Source organism: Tiliqua scincoides, chromosome 7 (genome assembly GCF_035046505.1).
Source record: "Tiliqua scincoides isolate rTilSci1 chromosome 7, rTilSci1.hap2, whole genome shotgun sequence".
Classification (NCBI taxonomy): domain Eukaryota; kingdom Metazoa; phylum Chordata; class Lepidosauria; order Squamata; family Scincidae; genus Tiliqua; species Tiliqua scincoides.
In genome coordinates this window covers 40,786,338-40,804,021 of record NC_089827.1, presented here as the reverse complement: position 1 = coordinate 40,804,021, position 17,684 = coordinate 40,786,338, and the positions used below count along the sequence as shown (strand labels likewise).

Below are 17,684 nucleotides of genomic sequence, written 5' to 3'. Positions count from 1 at the left end.
GTGCTGCCATTATGGGGACCTTTTGCTACAGTAAAATTCCATGATCACTTCCCTCATCCCACAAACTTCTGTATTGGTTGCCTTGACTTTAGTTACAAATAACCCACAAGGATTTCTACAGCAAATGGAGACAGTCACACATTTTTCGAAAGATAAAATTCCTAAGGGTTGCTCCAACACTGAGTATTCCCTTGGTGCCACATCAAATTCTCTCCCAGCAACATGAGTCACTACAGTATTCTGCATCTCCATAATAAAAATGCACACCAGAAGTATTTGTCTCAAGAACAGATAGATCTATCCCTATGCTAAAGAGATCATAAATTGATCAACCCTATGACCTCTACTGAAGTCCACTGACTGAACATGCCTGACATGATAGTGTGATCTGAGAAAGACTTCCTGAAGTCCTTGCCCAAGTGCCTCCCACTGTACACAAGCCCATGGTTCAAATTCAAGATATGTACAATAATGAAAATAAAGCTGCCTGTACCTTTGAACATGAGCAGAGTGCCTTTCCCTAATAAGCATCCACATGGTGTATTAGCGGCTGTACAGCAGAAATGCAAGAACCTAACAAGTCTAAGCTGGCAATCCTATACAGTACACACTTTCCTGGGAATAAGCTCCATTGAACATAACTAAACTTACATCTGAGTAGACATGCACAGGATTGTGCTGTAAACCAGTTTATTAAACACACCACTGCCCCCTCAAAATGCAACCACTACTCCAGGGGTAAATTCCAGTATATGTCAATGGAGAGAGCAGTTGCAAGACCTGGGGGGGGGGGGGGGAGTCATAAAAGAAATTCTGCATTGACATCTTATCCCACACAATCCTCAGAAATGGGGGCACTACTGGCAACCTGCCTAGATCTTCACTGGGTTGCTGTTCTTGAGAAACAACAACAGGGGATGTGGGGGAGAGAAGGGGGCTCACTAAATGCAGATCAGTTACTCAACCACCAGCCAAATTCAACATGATGGGAAAGGGAAGGAATCTGTCTCGCAGCTTCACTGATGAAGTGAGGGTTTGAATCCATTTTTGGTGGGGATATGAACAGGGAACCGAAAAAGTGATGGTAACTTCAATCCAGATTTATTAACCCATTTCTGCCCAGCCCACAGATGTACACATTTGATCCCTGTTTCGCAGCTGCCACCATGGGAGAGTGTTTGATCGCCAAAGAACTCTGGTGGGGAGGTTGTTCCTCACCTGCCCCCCCACATGGATTGAGAGTGCTTGAGCACATTCCAGTGGCAGCGCTTTTCAAAGGACTCCAGTGGGGAGGCAGTGCCTCACCTGCCTCCCCATCCACAGCACATCCCTGCTGTTGTGTATATGCAACGTTGGGCAGAAATGGCTTAAATTAATGAGGAGTGTAGCTGCGTAGAAAGAGTTTCTTTGTAACAGGGCATCTTAAACTTTGTTGCTTCCCCCCATTCTCACAGGCGCCAGGAAAGAGCTGTTTTCTGCAGCGAGGGGGAAGGGCGCTGCTCCCTCCTGCCATTGTCCAGAGGGGGGAGGGCTTCCTCCTGCCCCCAGAAAAAGGAATCCCAAGGAACCCCTGCCATAATACCCCCCAACCCAGAGGAGCGGCATCAGCCCGACTCTGCAGCCATGCAGATCACCTTCCCAGGCAATGCAAGGACAGGCCAACCCAGCAGAGCTCTCCCACCCTTGCGCGGCGGGGGCAGAGCCGAGGGTCCACCCCCAGAGCCTTCCCAGGGCGCAGCCCACCCTGCATTCTCCCCCACAGCGCTGGAACAGGCCAGAAGAGGACCAGCCTCTCGCTCTCTCCACCCCCCAGGACCGGTGCATTGCAGGCGGCTGTACTTGCCCTCCACGCACGACTAGGATCTCCTGCCGCTGGAGCTCCGGCTACCTCCCGGAGGAAGGCTGCAATCCTAGCCACTTTTCCTGAGAGTAAGCCCCATTGATTATAATGGGACATTTCTGAGTAGACATGCCTAGGATGGGGCTGTGAGGCTGCAATCCTATTCACACTTTCCTGGGAGTAAGCTCCATTGACTATAATGGGACTTCTGAGTAGACATGCTTAGGTTGGGCTCCAAGGTGGCAACCCTAGCCAGTTTCCTGGGAGTAAGCCCCACTGACTACAGTGGAACTTACTTCTGAGTAGACATCCCTAGGCTTGGGCTCCAAGGCTGCAATCTAGCCAGTTTCCTGAGAGTAAGCGCCGTTGACTATAATGCGACTTACTTCTGAGTAGACCTGCACAGCCTTGGGCTCGAAGTTCGCGCGGGTACCCTTAAGCCAGCAGTCCCCACCTTGTTGCAAGGCTGCCGCACGGTGGCTCCGCTGCTGGCTCCTTCTGGGCGCGCGCTCAGTGCCACCCACGGTAGCGGTGCCTGCACTGCATCGCCGGCCGCTCCAAGCGCTCTCCTTCCCGGCGAGACGGAGAGAGGAGGAGGAGGAGGAGAAGCAGCCCCACCACGCGTTGCTTGGCAAACACCTTGGCAATTGCCCGCTGCTGGACACGAGGGGCAGAGACGGGGCCACCTGGTCCTCTTCCCTTAAAGAGACACACACCCCGGGGTTCCCAGCCCTGGAGCGGGAACGAGCCCAGCAGCATCCAGACAATGGATTCGTCCAGGACACCCCCGCTCGGGAGGCGCGATAGAACGTTCCGAATGTTGATACAAAAGCAGCCTCGGCGACTGGCTGCCGCGCGGGGGGCTGCGAACGCGCACAGCCAATGGGAGGCGCGCAAAGGGCGGCTGAAAGGACTGCAGCAGGGGCAGAGCGCAATTCATTTAAAGCGACCGCGGAGCAGCAGGGGCGGGCGGCTGTGTTCAGGTGCCTGGAGAGAGAGAGGGAATGCAAGCAAGGAACACACGCCCTGCTCACGTCAGCGCCTCCTACGCAGACAGCAAGCAACCTTGACCTCCCTCCAGCTAGCCAATGATTTGCAATGCTATTCAATGCTGCTGCAGCATAGAGAAAGCCACTGGTCTAGAAGTGTGGCCCGCAGGGCATGGGTTGAGAGTGCTTGAGCGCCTCACACAGTAGCGGCACTGCTTTTCAAAGGACTCCGGTAGAGAGGCTCTGCCTCACCTGCCTTCCCACCCACCGCACGTCCCTGCCAGTAACAGCTCTCTACCCACCAAGCAGAGTGAGTGTGGGTGCATAACTTCACACTGTGCAGCACATGTACTCTGTCCTTGAAAACCGACCCACTGCGTGCCATGTAGAAACCATAAGAACATAAGAACAGCCCCACTGGATCAGGCCATAGGCCCATCTAGTCCAGCATCCTGTATCTCACAGCGGCCCACCAAATGCCCCAAAGAACTCTGGTAGGTCAAGACTACAGTAGGTCAAAACTAGAAGAGGGCACGTAATTCAGAGTACTGTATAGCAGTGTTTCTCAACCAGTGGTACCGGTACCACCAGTGGTACTTGAGGTGGTTCTCGCTGGACCCCTGCTGTCCGCAGCAAGACCAGGAATGTGACACAACAAACAGTGCTAGGGGACTCCAAATAATGTGTTTTTTTGCTCAGAAAAAAGCCCTCCCATCTACCCTGAGCTTCTTTACTGGTGTTTGTCACCAATACATCTGGCCTCCCAACCCAGAAGTAACTGGCAATGATGTCATCAGATAGGTGGACCATGTGAAGTGGTACAGCGGAGAACAAACATTGAGAAACACTGCTGTATAGCAGTGGCATCGCTAAAGGGGGTGCAAAGCACTACATTTTGCAGGGAGCCTCACCACACAGCGTGCAGAGGCATTGGCCTTCACTTTGCTCCCACAGCCCAGAATGGCTCTGAACGGAAGGAGCTGTCTGCATGCTGTGGTGAGGCTCCCTCCAGAACTTAGTGCTTTGCACCCCCTCCAGCTACACCACTGCTGTACAGGTTTCTCAGATATAGAAACAAATGACAATGCGTTCTACACTAATAGAGCAACACCTCTGACAGCCTGATTCTATACACACTGACGAAGTCCCATCAATCCCAATGGCACTTGCTCCAGGTTAAGCATATATAGGATTGCAACATTACCATTTCTATAGAGGTCTTGAATACAGGAGAAACAAACACATTAACACTGCTTTCTTTCTCCAAGGGACCCTGGGATTTGTAGTTCTGTGAGGGGCTGATCATTCTGTGTTACACATCTCTCTGCTAGGGAACTACAAATCCTTGCTGAAAGGCCAGACACAATACATCTATTAAAACATTGTGCTGTACATATTAGCCAAGCCATACACATAACCCATGTCCTTTTAATACTAGAGTAACACTATCACAGTTCCCACTTTTAAAAGTACAGTACACACAGCTGGAAGTATGCTATACAGCCAATCCAAAAGGCAATGTCAAAAAGTTGCATGTGCTGCAATTATTATTCCTCTAAAAAGACTTTGTGCAAAAGGAATGGAGTCAGATTTCAGACAGTTTGTATATAACATTTCTAAATCTTACTCTGTTTCTGTCTGAAAACGTATGGAGAAAATGGTCTTCAAAACTAATTCCTCCTGTTCAGCTCCAAGTCTACCAAAGCTATTTCAGGAAAAGGTAGCTAGTAGTAGCAGAAAAATAAATGGGAACTTGTTATAATCCCATAAAAGCTGCCAGTATATTGCGCTGGATCAGCTAAATCATCAGAATGTTCTTCTTGTAAAATGGACTCTCTTGATCCCTGTAAGACAGATGGCCAGGAAATTTAAAAGAATAATGTTCCTATAGATCTGGGAATCTTGATGCAGTTACAGGAATGCAACAGAACAGAGAGTTTGGGAAGATTATGCTTTCCAGCTAATAGGGATCAGTAGAGAAACAGCTTGGAGCTAGTTTTATTATTGGAATTCAGAGAGGAGCAGAGGGCTGAAAGATTGCAAAAACAAAGGTTCAGTGGACAACCACAGGGTTCCAATAGTGGCTTTTTGGGATTCTGTGATGCTGTATGAATAGTTTTGCTGACTATTTTTGGGAACATACTTGCTTTATAGTGCAGGTTATAAGTGTTGCAGAGTTCTCCAAAATAAACCCCACTTAACATTTAGGAGCAAGCTATTTGACAATAGGAATATAATGTGCCTTCAAGAGCTTATTATTTGAAGTTTTTTTTCAAAATAACCTTGATGTTTCTTTACTATTTAAGGAAACAGAAGTCTCCATGTAACAAATAAAAATATAATTTAAAAAATCTGAAACACATTTTATTTCTCCAGAGGGGAGAAATGAAAACATGGCACTTGAATGCCTCTCTCCTCCTTGCTTATGACTAATCTACATAATGGAAGCCACTGAAAGACATACTCTGTGTGGCCATATAATCATTGCACAGAGTGGTTTGCCTTGCTCACAGTTCATGAAGCATCTCCTCATTATTACCAGATGTTCATAGTGGTTGTTGGCTGCTTCACAGAAATATTCCACATAAGGTCTTGGTGAGCTATTGTGCACAGTGTCGCCATCGTATACACCGCAATTGCCAGCAAGGTTGAAGCGCCATTGCAACAGACAGACCAGTTTTTCAATTCGGTTTCAAAGTGGCACTAAATTAGCTTAACTCCTGCTTCTCTAGTTTAAGTCTTTTGTGACCAGACTGCTGCATAATTGTGTAATTAATCCCAGGATTATAGAGGTTAGCATTCAAGTTCTTGAACCCCTGTGGTGAAATGCCAGATTGCCTAAAAGGGATGAGTATGAGATGATACATAAGGGGTAAGACCAAATAAAAAATTAATCATGCTTTCCGAAGCAGATGCACACATTATCTTCACTGACTGAGAGGGGCAGGTTAGTACTGCCATAGCTAGAGAAGCAAAGGGGAGGGCTCTTTCTCTCTGTGCCTAACAATCCACATCATAAAATGCTAACAGAGACAAAGCCATTCCCACAAGGGAAACATAGGTGTACAGCAACTGTAGCCTGAAGCCTACAACACAACCCAAGAAAAACCTCCCATTTCAGTCTAGCAAGGCTTTTGAAGAGAACTTGCTGCTCTGTGTTTAATCCCATGATAGGGCTATTTGCATCATTTTCTTTAGATCTCTGGTATTTCCACACTACATTGTAAAAGAAGACAGACCCCCCAACTATAATTAAAATACAGTCATATATGGCTCTTATCTTTCCCCTGCATTCCCTTCTCACAGAAAACCAGATACCTCTAACACAATTTCTCAGAAAAGGCTAGCTATCCTTGTGGTCTTAATAGGAATTCTCTAATGCCTTTCTCAAAACTCATTATTTAAAGTTACATTATATTTTTAATCCTTTGAGTAGCTTAAGAAAGCATGAATGGTATCTCCCCCTCCTGACCTGCCTTTTATTCTCATATAACCCTGTGAGGCAGGGTAGGCTGAGGGACTGTGGCTAGTTCAAAGTCACCCAGAAAGCTTAGTGTCTGAACAGGGAACTGAACCCAGGTTTCCCTGATCCAGTACTCTAGTCCAGGGGTGCCCAAACCCCGGCCCTGGGGCCACATGCGGCCCTCGAGGCCTCTCAATGCGGCCCTCAGGGAGCTCCCAGTCTCCAATGAGACTCTGGCCCTCTGGAGATTTGTTGGAGCCGCACTGGCCCGACGCAACTGCTCTCAGCATGAGGGCAACTGTTTGACCTCTCACATGAGCTGTGGGATGAGGGCTCCCTCCACTGCTTGCTGTTTCATGTCTGTGATGCAGCAGTGGCAGCAAAGGAAAGGCCAGCCTTGCTTTGTGCAAGGCCTTTTATAGGCCTTGAGCTATTGCAAGACCTTCATTCATTCATATAAGTTCATCTTTAATATATTCATTTATGTAAACTTATGCAAATTTATTCAAATTTAAATGTAAATTAATTCTTTTTTCCCCCATCCCCCGACACAGTGCCAGAGAGATAACTTTGGACACTCCTGCTAGCCTCTATGCCACAGTTTAATGGGGAGGCCAATTTGAAGATAGGATGGAAACTGATAGTACTGGCCTCTCTCCATTGCTGACATTTCCCAGAGTGGACTGCCTGCCAAGTCCCATTGCCACAGCCATCAGTCCCTTCACATTTCTCAGCTCTGTTTTGGCAACTGGAAGTCTCCATTCATGTTTCTAAAGAGGCTGGATTTGGCCCAGAGACTTCCAAGCTGCTGACCAAAAGCTCTTAACCCATTTTTGCCAGGCCGACAGGTGTACATGTTTGGTCCCTGTTGCATATATACACTATTGGGCAGAAATGGCTTAATGTCACCCTCTTTACACAGCCTACTTGTTTATTGTGACAGGAGCTGCTAAGTTGGCTACTCTTCTGAAAATTGAATGAATAAAGAGGTTAATACCATCTGATTGGAATGATTTCCATTTACTGTACTGTATAGGCAACTTACAAGGTGGAAACTACTATTCTCATGAAGAAACACAGCACTACACTATCCTAATTTCCAGTTCCCTGTTACTGCCATCATAAAATCTCTTTTACATAAAGCTAAGCAACCAAACTGCTAGCTGTAGTCTCCATTAAGTTTATACCAAGGTCAACAGGATAGTCCACATGGTATTCAAGTGCTGCTCCACCAGGCTTGACTCCACGGTACATACAGCAAATACAAGACAACATGCAACAATGGTTGTGCAGAACTGGGAGGGTCACAGCCAAATTCAGAAGGTATAGCATTACTTTGGGACAATGCACCTGGTTCGTTCATTCTCACTCTAGGTCTCTCTCTCCTCCCTTCCCATTTTATCCTCCTACTCTTGTGGAGTAAATTAGGCTGTGACACAGGGACTGTCCTAAGGGAGCTTCATGATGGAGTGGAAACATGAACATGGTCTCAGTGGTTTTAGTTGGCCCCATTACATAAGAACATAAGAAGAGCTCTGCTGGATCAGGTCAAAAGCCCATCTAGTCCAGCTTCCTGTATCTCACAGTGGACCACGAGATGCCTCAGGACGTACACAAGACAACAAGAGAACTGCATCCTGGTGCCCTCCTTTGCATCTGGCATTCTGAGGTAGTGCATCTGGCACACTAAAATCAGGAGGCTGCACATACCCGTTACGGTTTCTAAACTGCGATGGACTTTTCCTGCAGAGATTTGTCCAATTCCCTTTTAAAGGCATCGATGCCAGATGCCATCACCACATCCTTTGGCAAGGAGTTCCACAGACAAATTACACAGTGTTGGGGGCTGGGGAAAAATAATTTACATTTACAATTTGAATAAATTTACATAAATGAACTGAGATGGAACTCATATGAATGAATGAATGAATGAATGAATGAATGAAGGGCTTGCAATAGATAAAAGACCTTGTGCAAAGCAAGGCCAGCCTTTCCTTTGCTGCTGCTGCCGCTTCACAGATGTGAAATAGCAAGGAGGAGGAGATCCGGAGGAGCTCTCGGATCACGCGAGAGGTCAAACAGTTGGACCTTGTGTTGAGAGTAGTTGCATTGAGCCAGCGTGGGCTCCTGCAAGTCTCTGAAGGACCAGATGCTCACTGGAGACTGGGGGCTCCCTACAGGCCGAATTAGAAGTCCCCGTGGGCAGAAAATGGCCCCCAGGCCAGGGTTTTGGCACCCCTGTTCTAGCCTGAAGAGCCCCAAATGCTGTAGTCTTTCCTTGTAGGGGAGGTGCCCCAGCCCAGTAATAACCACACAAAACAGGGAAGAACCATATTAACTACACACAATAGGGGAGAAACACTACTATCAAATTATAGGCATGCCAACTAACACATCATGTCAGCAGTGACAAGGATTCTTTGTTGACAATTATTTGTGAAATATTTGGGGAAACTCATCACCCTCTACTGTAAACTTCCTTTTGAAGTCAAAAGCCCATCAATAGGAAAATCATTCATTCATGTTTGTCTGGGCAGCCTCTTGTGAATTCTGCACAGCAGTCTCCAAGTTTTGTTCCATTTAAGAGGGTCAGTGAGAGGTTATGCTGAAATAGCTATTAGCCTCTAAGGTGCTCAAAACTCCCTGCTATTAAAAAGAGAATATAGTTATCCTTCTGATAGCCAATAAATGATTGATTTCAGTTTTTATGGAACTCTGTCCAGAACAATAGGCAGGTTAATTTGGGGCAATAACAGGACAAACAAAATCTGGTGTGGTACCTTTGGTGATGACTGATATGACACTTTTCTGGGAGGAGTGGAAGGTTTTCTCAAAGCAAGAATACATCTCCATTACTGCTAATTCAAATCTTCATATTAGAGTTTCCTTCTTTGGAATTAAAAGAGCAAACAAAGATATGTGCACCATAATATTTTTTAAAACAAGAAGGGCGGTAAGATGTCATCAGCTAAGTAAATCATTCCAGCTGAGGAATCACCAGCTGTGAATGACACTATAGGCCTGATGATGGTGGGCAGCTTAGTTAGGTTGCCCTTGTTCTTGTACCAAAAGGTTTACAATGTAGCTGTTTGCGGCAAATAACTTTGCTAGCTTTGCCTAGCTTTGAACAAAGCCAGCTTCACCTAGCTTTGATCATATGGGAGTACACAAAAAAGAGGTACATTAAAAATAAAAGCTACATCTAAACTTAAAAATCACAAACAGCCATGTTGGTTCATTAGAAAATATATAAAAATTAACAGGAGGCCAATTTATTTATTTAATGGCTTGACAGCCTGACAAAAAGTTTTAATACACTCAAAAGCTTGCTCGGTTTTGTGACTTTTAAGTACCTACTAAAAAGGTACAATATTGCCTCTCTCTTACTTCTCTGTTAGCTCTGGCCTTACCCAACAATTTAAATCTTCACTTTCCAGAGTTGTTTATCCTATGTTAATTATCTCTACCACTATATACTCCCTAGCCATTATGTAGTGCTCTACCAGTATCATCAGTTCGATCTCCTTATCAATCCCATTAGTTCAGCATATCCACAGCTACTCCAGCTAGGGATGGCAAAGAAATGGAAAGCTGCATATTATTGGCATCCTGGGCTGCATATTATTGGCAGCCCACATGAAACGCCATTCATACACACACATACACATGCTTGACATCAGTTACCATCTGCTGGATCTGAACACTCTGGGACAATTTCTTTAAGCTTTTTCTCTCTCCTTGTAATAAGACTCCTACAGTTGGCTGGCATGTGACACTGGTGCTTTATTTTTTTTTTAAGCAACCCAGCTTTTAAAATAGACATCTGTGATAAATTTCTCTTTGTTACAAATTCTATGACTCATCACACTCTTAATTCGTGTTCAACAACAGGAAGATACTGAATGATTAAATTGTAGGATGCCTACTCCAGATTACATTACGGAAATCCCACTGACAAAGCAGGCTTTTCCAAAGTAGGTAAAAAACAAAGCAAGAGGAGAGTTCTGCAATGAAGGGGAAGGAGCTTCAAAGGATAAGGCTGCTGTACCTTTAACATGTTACAGAGGTTGCAGTTGCAGTTGGTGCAGCCTGCCATGGCTTACACAGCAGTACTGTGGGGGTGGAGAAACAGCTCATCTGCTGAAATTCCCTCTGCTATATAAATATTAAAAGGCACAGAGCCTCATTCTCCATTTAGCTGGTTATTCTCTGTGAGAGTACATTAAAGAACTGAGAAAATGATCACCTATAATAGAACACTCTTTGTATCCCAGCCAGAAACATATCGTTTCTCATTTAATGTATTTGTGTGCTGTCCCCTACCCCCACTTGTCTGGATAGCTGCATGGTTATTATTTTGAAGGAACACAAGAGAATGGCTGGCAAGCAATATAAATAAACAGTTTGATGAGTCATAACCAGAATCACAAAGTCACCCCTAAAGAGATGGCAAGAGAAAAAGCACACAATGCTATACTTAGGGATGTAGGCAGAACCAATGCCTGGGAAACAGGCAGAGACCTCAAGTGAATGACACACAATCCTTTGTCATCATAGGGTTAGATGTGTCCTCAGCAGACTTGTGAAATAGAACCAGCTCAAGGTATAGAGTCTCCATCACAGAGCCCGTATTCTACAGAACAGTTCCAAAAGTCCATTTCAGTACTGCTGAATATGACAGTCAGCCAATTAACAATCACTTTTTTAAAATTTTAAAAACTTCTCTTCAGAAGGACCTGAAGCAGCTATTAAGATCAACAGAATCAATGAAAGACCACAATATTAAGGTGTTAAAGATGAAACAAAAAAAGTAGTAGAAAGCATCTTTTCATTTCTTTTGCTACATAAACCAATACGTGATTGTTGTGGTAAATAAAATAGTAATATTGCAACAGAACCAAAAAAAGCATGTGCTTAAACAACACCATTTACCCTTTTGGAAATAGCTGTCCAAGGGCACAACCCTCACCAGGTCTACTCAGAAGTAAGTCCTATTTTGTTCAGTGGGGCTTACTCTCAGGAAAGTGCGGTTAGGATTGCAGCCCAAATCAAAGAAAATACTCCTCTTATACTTTCCATAACTCCTTGGTTTTTCTTCAGATTCTTAGTCTCATTTTAAAAGATGATACATAAGAAAAAAAGGCAATAAATAAATAAAATATACCTAAACAGATAGGAAGGCAACCCCTGCTGTTTTAGCTACTAACATTAGCTTATACAACCACTTTAAGGATGCATGGGCTACTTCCACTGCCCTTTTAATTGGTGCCTACAAGTGGCCTCTCTGTAGGGTAGTGTTTCTCAAAATGTGCTACTAAGAGCCCTGGGGTTCCCTTTGACCCCTTCATGGACCCCACAAGCAAATCATAAGTGGCCACCATCCACTGCGCTACTCCACATAAGCGCCTGTGCTCTGGGGCTCCAAGAGACTGTGCATGCACCGGTGGGACTCCCTGAGACTCCATTTAGGAGTGTAAAAGTTTCCCTGAGACCAAAATGCTTGATAACCACTGCTCTCTAGAGAAAAAACATTCATCTGGTTTATGTAGGCTTCACCCCTTCTTAAGCCATTTCTGCCCAACGTTGCATATAAGCAACAGAGACCAAATGTGTACACATGTGGGCCAGACAAAAATGTGTTAGAAAAGAATCAATACACAGTGTTTAATCTGAGGAGATGCATAAGGTTACTATATAGCAGCACTGGTTCCAGGGATAAAGCCTTGCACTGCATGCCATGGACCCCTTCCCCATGGTGCAGAGAGTGATACTATGGCCCGCTAGTACTGAGAGTTCAGGGATCAGCTCAGCCAGGTGAGCCCCTGGCCAGTACCCAAGCCAGCCAAACCTCAACACCACCCCTGTTACAGGGAGAAAATTAAGGGCAAGTCCCAAGAGCCTTCTTCTGGATTTCAGACAAGAAAATAGACATGTGAATATGCTTTGAACACCCTTGTTCCTACCTAAAAGATCATTGTGAGGTCTTGTGCCTCTCTCCCTACACATGGCTAAAGGCTGATGTGTGCTTTATTAACGTACTTTATAATAGATTCTACTGCCGGCTTCTGAAGTCGGGTGCTTGGTAAACTGTGTATTGAGTGTTGAGCTGTGATTACCAATTCAGATTCCGCACAAGTGGTGGTAACAAAAGAGGTGTACAGTATTATCCAGCTTTTTGCAGGGCTCTAAATACAGGCCTGCAGCAAGGTTTCTCCAAGTTCAAGGGATATGAGAGAGGAAGCGTTAATTCACTGAGCTTGAATACAACACAAAAGGAATAAAACAGTTTTTGATTATATTTATTATATACACACAGCTCTAAAGACATTCTGCAGCAATATGTACTACTTACATATGGGAGGGAAGCAGTAGATGGGTATTTACATACCTGTGTACTAGAATTCAGATGTACCTATCCCCTACTCAGATTTTGCAGTTGGAGACCTGGGAGAGGAAGCTAACATCTGAAACTCTAGTGCATAGCCCAGGGCCTCTGAGAGTTGACCAAGTCGTGGTAGTGTCCCCAGCATCCCGTGAGGGCAACACGTCCGAGCAGACTGGAAAACATAAGATCTCAGGAAATTTCTGGGCCCCCTCCTTTGGCTCCTGGGCCCCCTTTTGACCCTGGGCCCGGGTACAAATTACCCCCTTTACCCCCCTCTCCTAGGCCCTGGCATAACCATGCACATCAATATACCTTTAAAATTACATTAATTTGCCTACAACTCCCCAAAGACAAAATAGGGGCAGTGTTTTACTAAGAACAGGAATTAGAAAGTGGGGCTTGTCCTTGTAGAGGTAGGTGGAGCATAAGAACATAAGAACAGCCCCACTGGATCAGGCCGTAGGCCCATCTAGTCCAGCTTCCTGTATCTCACAGCGGCCCACCAAATGCCCCAGGGAGCACCCCAGATAACTAGAGACCTGCTTCCTGGTGCCCTCCCTTGCATCTGGCATTCTGACACAGCCCATTTCTAAAATCAGGAGGTTGCACATACACATCATGGCTTGTAACCCATAATGGATTTTTCCTCCAGAAACTCTCCAGACTGGCAGAATGGGCAGCAAAATGGCAGATGCACTTCAATGTAAGTAAGTGTAAGGTTATGCACATTGGGGCAAAAAATCAAAACTTCACATATAGGCTGATGGGTTCTGAGCTGTCTGTGACAGATCAGGAGAGAGATCTTGGGGTGGTGGTGGACAGGTCGATGAAAGTGTCGACTCAATGTGCGGCAGCAGTAAAGAAGGCCAATTCTATGCTTGGGATCATTAGAAAAGGTATTGAGAACAAAATGGCTAATATTATAATGCCGTTGTACAAATCGATGGTAATGCCACACCTGGAGTATTGTGTCCAGTTCTGGTCGCCGCATCTCGTCAACAGGAAGCTGGACTAGATGGGCCTATGGCCTGGATCCAGTGGGGCTGTTCTTATGTTCTTATGTAACTTGTCCAATCCCCTTTTAAAGGCATCCAGGCCAGATGCCATCACCACATCCTGCGGCAAGGAGTTCCACAGACCAACCACATGCTGAGTAAAGAAATATTTTCTTTTGTCTGTTCTAACTCTCCCAACACTCAATTTTAGTGGATGTCCCCTCGTCCTGGTGTTATGTGAGAGTGTAAAGAGCATCTCCCTATCCACTCTGTCCATTCCCTGCATAATTTTGTATGTCTCAATCATGTCCCCCCTCAGGCATCTCTTTTCTAGGCTGAGGAGGCCCAAACACCATAGCCTTTCCTCATAAGGAAGGTGCCCCAGCCCAGTAATCATCTTAGTCGCTCTCTTTTGCACCTTTTCCATTTCCACTATGTCCTTTTTGAGATGTGGCGATCAGAACTGGACACAATACTCCAGGTGTGGCCTTACCATCCATTTCTACAAAGGCATTATAATATTAGCTGCTTTGTTCTCCATACCTTTTCTAATGATCCCAAGCATAGAATTGGCCTTCTTTACTGCCGCCGCACATTGGGTTGACAATTTCATCGACTTGTCCACCACCACCCCAAAATCTCTCTCCTGATCTGTCACAGACAGCTCAGAACCCATCAGCCTATATGTGAAGTTTTGATTTTTTGCCCCAATGTGCATGACTTTACACTTACTGACATTGAAACGCATCTGCCATTTTGTTGCCCATTCTGCCAGTCTGGAGAGATCCTTCTGGAGCCCCTCACAATCACTTCTGCTTTTCACCACTCGGAAAAGTTTGGTGTCGTCTGCAAACTCTGCCACCTCACTGCTCAACCCTGTCTCCAGGTCATTTATGAAGAGATTGAAAAGCACCTCTTTCCACTTGCTTTCCACTTGAGTTTGGATGTGTGGTTCCTTTTTCCAATCTACGTAGGCTTTCAGGAATGAGAATTCATTACAGCTCTGCATTAATATTCTTAGTACCCACAGACTTTTCTTGTGGCACTTGACTAACTAGGCTAATCATATATTCTGCCTCTCCCTTTCTTTTGAGTGCGTTCCCTCCCTGCTCCTCCACACCACCCCTTCATCCTGCAGTCCCCACTGCCATTGCAATCCTCCTCCTGGCTTTCAAACAGCCTGGACAGAGAGCAGAAGAAAATGGTTGCCTCTGCAGCTTACTTCCTCTTCCAGTCCCACCACTATGATCTTCTGAGCAGAAAGAGGATTGTGGCACCAGTACTGGAAGGGGATGTAGGACACTACTGCAGTCCTCTTGTGGATCTCCTGCTATATAGGAGGCGGACTGCAGCAGCATAGCCAGCAGGTGGAGTTGACAGGCCCTGCCTAGTGTATAATAATGCTTAGATGTGTGCAGCACTTTTGAGCATCCAACACACTTCACGTGTATTATGTTTTAATCCTCGTAACAAAGGTCAGGGAGCAATATCATTATCCCCTATTGTAGAGGCTCGCCTAAGACTCCTAAGCAGGTTCATGGCAGAGGCAAGTTGCAACCCAGGAATTTCCTGAGTCAGTCTTTCAGCCACTATACCTCACCAGCTCTTAAGGTGCAAGTGCGATACATACTGACTCAGAGCAGGAGCACTTGTTTTGTCCTGTTACTGGGCACAAATCACCAGACAGCACAAAGCTCCCCAGGTGACAGTTGTTATCTCTGGGCCAAGCTGACCTCACAGCATTGTTGCAGAGATAAATGGGAGTAGAAACACGTGCACAGCATTGTTGCAGAGATAAATGGGAGTAGAAACACGTGCACCCTCAGAGGAAGGGTGATAAATAAAACAAATATGGCTCAAAAATGAGATGGGAAGAGGAGGCTGGATTTCATCAGAACTTGCTTGCAAAAGCCTGCATTGCACAGAAAAAAGAGGGGGAAAGTTCAGTTTTGAGTGCATTTGTTTAAATACTGAGTGGGCACAAGTTGCCAGCAAAGAATAATTCTGTAGTGGTTTCCGTGGGGATGGGCAAGATGGCCAAATAACTCATGTCCATTACAGATTTCTATTATTCTTCCACACCAGGCCAGGGCCTGTGCCAAGACACACACAGACAAGTCTTTATGCTGCTTGCACACTGAGGGGGAGGCTTCAGCTTTCGGTGCTTAGGGAATTTCGTCTCGTGACTCCTATTAACACTGACAGGAGGAGCTCTGTGCATACATTTCCCTTTTGTCTGAGGATGGAACTCCACTCCATGTCCCCTCCCTTCCGTGCTGATGCAAAGTCAGCTCCCTTCCAAAGGCTGTGAGGGTTTCGTTGGCCGTTGTAGGTTATAACAAGCCATTTTAGTCCATCCAGCAACTCCACAACATCTTTTTAGCCAAACCATTTGTCAACAGCCGAGCACAACCTAATGGCCTTAATTACAACTTCAGGTGCCCCCAGTTGCTACCAAATAAATAGAACAAATTCAGACACAGAACAGAAAATAATTTAGCTTATAAAAACAGAGCAAGTGAGAATTTCAGAGGTTTCTCAGTTCAAAGTCCTCGGTTATCCAGGTCTGTCAAATACTATGAGCATCTGCATTTCAGAATGCCATGCAGGCTTGCAGAACCCCACAGATTCTGACCTGAAATGAAGCTTAAGTACTGAACACAGCACTGTCTCATGTGCATCTTTTCTTCTCTCTTTGAGTTGTGCACTGTGCTTTTAAAATAAAAGACTGCACATTCCTTAGAACAGTCCTTGCTCTGTTCTATAAAGTCCTGCATATTTTGATGTGTTACATAAACAATATCATACTTAGCAGGGTTGCCAAGTGACCAGAAAAAAATGGTCCACTGGTCTGCTCTTGTGCCTTGGTTCTTCAGATGAAGTTCTTCAAAATGCTTTACATACAGAACTTCCCAGGATCAGTCCCTGGCCTTTTCAAGTAGGGGTGGGAAGGATGACTTTCTGAAACCCTGGAGAGCTGCTATTGTTTGATGTAGGCCAGGGATGGCCAACTTTTCAACTTAAGCCATTTCTGCCCAACGTTGCAAATATGCAACAGGGATCAAATGTGTACACCTGTGGGCTGGGCAGAAATGGGTTAAGGGCTCCCAGACCTTTAACAGCTGTGTAGCAGAGGGAATTTCAGCAGGTGCAGATTGCCATCTGTGAGATAACAAGCTGTACCTGATGAAAGTCCCTCTGCTACACAGCTGTTAAAGGTCTAGGAGCCTGTAAGTTGAAAGGTTGGTCATCCCTGGTGTAGGCAATACTGAGCTAGACAGCACAAACTCTTCAGAAAGCAATTTTCTGTGTTCACCTATGACAGGGCTTTTCAAACTGATGCCCCAGACTGTGGGCCCTGGCCTGTTTCTCTTAAGGGGCGGGGGCAGCCTGGAGGCAGGGAGGAGGTTCAGGGGGGCTGCAGGGGCTTGAGTCCATTTATCTGAGCCTCCTGCAGCCTCCCAGGGGTGAGGGGAGCCCTGCACAACCTTCTGCAGGACTCCCTGCAGCTTTGAAAGCTAAAGCGGAGCGATTGCGCCCCGTCTCCGCTAAAGCGGAAGTAGAGTGCGATCGCTCCACTTTCACTTCTGAAGCTGTGGGGAGCCCTGCAGAAGGTTGCGCAGGGCTCCCCACACCCCTGGGAGGCTATGGGAGGCTACAGGAGGCTAGGGTAAGTGGACCGAAGCCCCTGCAGCCCCCGAGTGGCACAATCCTAGGGATCGCACCGCTGCCTCACCGCAAGAACTTAGAGAGGCTTAACCTGTCCTTGAGAGTTTGAAAACCACTGACCTATGAGATCAGTGTTTTCACCTGTTAATACTTGTACATAAATGTTGTTAAAGGCATAGCTCTAGTAACAAGATGAAAATTTGGAAACCCTAATAGTTGGCATGCCTTGTTCCACAACAGCATCTCTTATCCTGGAGGGCTGCTTCCCACATCAGTTAAAAGGCTAGGTCATGTGTTCAAGAATCATACCTGCAGTTGGACATATATGCAAGTCAAAAGTTGG

At 45.7% G+C, this 17,684-nt stretch overlaps 1 protein-coding gene across 16 annotated transcripts in view; it reads right to left on the bottom strand.

Annotated features, from left to right (window-relative positions):
- MICAL3 (microtubule associated monooxygenase, calponin and LIM domain containing 3) overlaps nucleotides 1-17,684 on the bottom strand; it is a 257,846-nt gene that overhangs the window by 214,822 nt on the left and 25,340 nt on the right. Inside the window, exon 1 of one of the 16 annotated variants that reach the window (XM_066633710.1) lies at nucleotides 2,295-2,450. The exons of 14 other annotated variants lie outside the window; for them this stretch is intronic. The gene's annotated coding sequence lies outside the window, so the exon portion shown is untranslated. Of the gene's footprint in view, nucleotides 1-2,226; nucleotides 2,451-17,684 lie in introns of those variants that run through there. One more of the 16 variants, XM_066633709.1, reaches the window with a different exon arrangement.